Source organism: Gobius niger, assembly GCF_951799975.1.
Source record: "Gobius niger genome assembly, chromosome: 5".
Taxonomy (NCBI): Eukaryota; Metazoa; Chordata; class Actinopteri; order Gobiiformes; family Gobiidae; genus Gobius; species Gobius niger.
The window spans coordinates 31,596,330-31,600,811 of record NC_136856.1 but is presented as its reverse complement, the minus strand read 5'-3'; positions in this window follow the sequence as shown (position 1 = coordinate 31,600,811).

The window sequence follows — 4,482 nt, the reverse complement described above, 5'->3', positions numbered from 1 at the left end:
TCGTTGATCTGGTGGTTTGAGCGACACTTCCTCACATGTGCAGCTCTCTCTCCCTCTCTCTTTCTCTCCCTCTCTCACACACTTTTGTTTTGAGTCATGTTGTTGGGTTTCCATATAAGCCCAGCAGAGGGCAGGGAAGGGCAGCCCACCAAACATGCCTGGTTTCAATGTTCTCTTATTTCCACAGTGGGTTTTTTACTTGTAATATAATACTTTCTACACTAAAACGTTGTTCATGTGTTTTGCTACTTTTCTAAACTTTTAACCCCCACATTTGGACCACTTTTTGTCACTTTTCTGTTGCTCTTCTGAGACCTTTTTTTTGTTGCGCTGTTGTCCCTTTTTTGGTCTAATTTTTGTTGCTATTTTTGACACTGGAGAAAATGTGCTCTATTTTCACACCTTGACAAATGTGGCTTTTACTTTTATGTGAGTAAAATATTTGTAGTAAATGCACTTTTACTCAAGTAATCAGGGCTGGACTGGCCATCGGGAGCACCGGGCGTTTCCCGGTGGGCCGACGTACTTTTGGTCCAGACGAGTGAACAGGCCTGTATTGAACGGACCGTTTGCCCCCGACACTTAGCAGCTTTAAATCCGCCCTTAAGACCTACTTGTTTGCACGTTCCTATACAAGTTGAGCTGCCTCTGCACATCCCCTTTTCTCTCATTTCTCAATGTCAGTTTCAGCATACCTTGTTCTGTCCTGTAATTGTTTGTTGTTATGATATATTTTTTTTTGTAAAGCACTTTTGGCTGCTGTGGTTGTTGTATATATGCTTTAGAAATAAACTTGACCTTGACCTTGAACCACTACGGCCCAGTAGTAGAAACTGTAATACCTTTACTAATGTAAAAGACCATTATTAGACCATTATTCGGAAGTAAACTATGATACAAATTTCAAACTTTTTTTAAACTGATGGATGGTATTGTGTCTTAGGGCTCTTTGAATCTCAGACGCCTGGGATGATTAGTTTTCAGGTTAAGCCCAGTTAAGGGAAAAACTACTGAAAAAGGACGTTCCACATTATTTAGCAGACCATAATTTTCAAGCAATAAGGGAAATAAAAAGGATCTCTTTGCTGATGAAACCGTGAAATAGTTGAATGCCTGCATTTCATGAAAGATGAAGCATAATCATTGTACTGATAAGAGATGTGTGGATGATTCAGACACACACAGGTTTGTGCAGATAATGGCACAATGAGGACGGTTTCAGCCAGACAAATACATCAGATGAATAGAACAGCTGCTACAAAGCAGCATACAGGTATTTGAAGCTGCTGGTGCCTCTGGAGTCTCCCGAACATCAAGGTGTAGGACCCTCCAGAGGCTGCAGTTGTGCATAAACCTTCTATCTGCCTCCCCTAAACTGCTCATTGAAGCTCATGAACAGAAACGGCTGCAGTGGCTCAGAAATAAATGAAGACTCATTTTGTTCACTGATGAGGCCGTGTTACCCTGGATGGTCAGATGGATGTAGTAGTGGATGGTTTGGTTGGTGAATGGCCACCATGGGGGGGTGTTTAAAAAAGTTATGAAAGAAAGAGATATTTTGCTCACAAAAAGCTTTGAAATCTGGTTTGGCAAAGGACAGACACATATTTGCTGTAATTAGAAATAAAGTAGTGCGCGAAATCTGAAAAGCCAAAGCACATTTTTTTATAAACATAATAAATGAAGCAAAAGGAAATAACAAGCTATTTGGAAAAACATCAATAAACTAACAGGCAAGCAAAATAGAAATGTTAGTGACAATCTTGAAATTAAAATAAACAATGTTCTTGGACAAAACCCTTTAACCATTGCAACTGAAATGAACAACTATTTTATTAAATCTGTTTATGAAAAATGACTCAACAGTTTACACCAATTGAATGTGTGCAGCACCCTGTAAATAAAAAAAAATACTGTTTTTAAAATAGATGAAATATCAAATAGTGATTTGCTTAGCATTATTAATTCTCTCAGCGACTCTTGGGCAAAGGATATACGTACATGGTTCAGGCACTCATTTTTTAAAACGGTACAGACTCACTAATTATGCATTTGCTGATTTTTTCTTTCAGACAGTATATCATGCCCTTAGCATGGAAGTTGGCAGTGGTTACTCCCATTTTTAAATCTGGAAATAAGTTTGAGGAGGCCAATAATCGATCCATCAGTATTCTCCCAGTTATCTCCAAAATTGCAGAGAAATGGGTGGCCAAACAGTTAAATAATCATTTCAATTTCTGCAGCAAACCCTTACACCGAATGCAGTTTGGTTTTCGTACCCACCACTCCACCGAACTGTTTTTTTGTTGAAAAAGTCAAAGGCCTTCGTGATAAGCATGCCTATGTGGGAGCTGTCTTCAATCTTAAAAAGGCCCTTCATACTCAGAATCAGATTCTTTTATCCAACTTGTCTTGTTTAAATGTTTCCACAGAGAATCATATCTATCTCACAGCCTTACTTTGAGTGCCCAGCAGGCAGCATTTTAGGACCTATTTTATTCAGCATTTATATTAATGACCTGCCTAAAGTGTGTTAAACTGTCAATGTCCAGCTGTGCACAGACGACGCTGTCAGTTTCATGTAAGTAAAAGAAGTTGCAAAAATATTCACATTTGCCATGACCGATGTCCAAAAGTGAGTCAACGAATTATGTTTGTAACTTAACAAAAAGAAAACAGTCTGTATGATGTTTAGTAAAAAAGTAGCAATCCGATGTGTTCCTGGATGGACTAGAGCTCAGCCTCATCACAGAGTTCAAATCCCTGATATTGACACACTGACATTTAAGAAACATGTTGAACGGCTCACTATAACTGTGAATTTGAATGTAGCAAATTTTAGACCCTTCATGTCTCTGTGTGCGGCACAGATGTTTTTACGTGATTCTGTCCCATATAGAGTATTGTATAACCACATGGTCACTTGCTGTTAGTTTAGTTTAGTTTATTTGAGCAGTAGTCGTTCTGCTCAAAAGGAGTGGGCCGAAGCAAAAGCTTATGAGCGCCCACCCTGAATCATCACATTAAAATGTTCATATCACAATAGTACACGTTACATATTACAAAGTACATAGTACAAGGAACCTACGAAAACAACACATACACATACACACAACATACCCGATTATGATTTAGCTTCATCCTATAGTAAATACTTTATCAATCATACAATCATATTTTGATTTTCATTGGCAAAAGTGAACCTGTTAAATTTCAAAGTGGCTATTTCAACACAAACCAAATGTTCATATAATTAACAGGAACAAAGCACAACTACGAAGCACAACTATAACCTCAGTCTTGTTTCATGAGCGATGTCTACAAGCAAGTAACAAGGGCGATCATTATTCCTCTCAGATGGAAACCAAAGCCAAACATTGTTAACATGTCACTAGTTTGATGTTAAAAAGGCATGTTAGTATACGTGTTATACTCTGTTCTGCTGGTACAACACTCAAACCAACAGAATCTCTTTTTTTTTAAAGCCATAAAACACATGGACAATAAACCCTTTTCCTTTCACCGCTGCACTGTTTTAGAGAAGCATCATTTACTCAATTTTGATAACTTCATTAATTTTAAATATGGTTTAAACACGGCTGACGTTCACTTCCTCGTTTACATTGCGCTGGCTTGCGTTCTTTCTTAAGCCTTAGGCTCTCACAGGTCAAACTAAAAACTTTATTTACCCCATCGTGAGCTAAACCATGTTCACGTCTCGAGAGAAAAAGAGCTACAGCGTCCGCTGTGGCGCGGATCAGCCCGCGCTTGGCGTGAACGCGAAGCAAAACAAAAGCACATGTTCACCCCCCACTCCCACACAACCACTCTCCTGGACGCGGAGTCAATCTGGTTGGAGGAAAATGTGTATGTCTCAACCCACTTAAACGCGCTAAGTCTGGAGTGGCAAGATCACAAAGTGCTCCTACTGAGCGCAAAATGTCACGCTATCGCCTGTGTTTTGAGACACAAGATCGGGCCCTTGGTCTTTGTGTTTATCAATCACAGAGCGTTGTAGCGTCAACTCCCAGTTTTCCAATTTTTACTGCACAGGTCGTTGACATCAACAAAGGTACGTGTTAAAAATGGACTTATAAAACAACTGACACTTTCAAAATGATCTTGTCTGGCATTTTCTTTGAGTTAAATGAATGAGGTAAAGTCACTAAATAATAAGCTGTCCTATGCTGAGCAGTTTTGCGGATGCTTAACTTTAAAGGCGCATGATATAGGTTTATATTAACCTCTTAACTCCTGCCTTAACCGGGGCTTGGCTTTACCCAAATCTAAAATCTTGTGAGGCTCCGTACACCATAACTAACTCACTCCCCCAAATGAATAGCTTGGGCGCCCAACTCATTAACTGATCCCGACATTTCATTTATTTTTTATCTCACTTTGTCCCTTCCTGGGCTCCGTAGCTTAGTCTTTACATCAGTAGATCTCTTTGGCTTTTGGATTTGGGCATTCCCTCCATGGTCA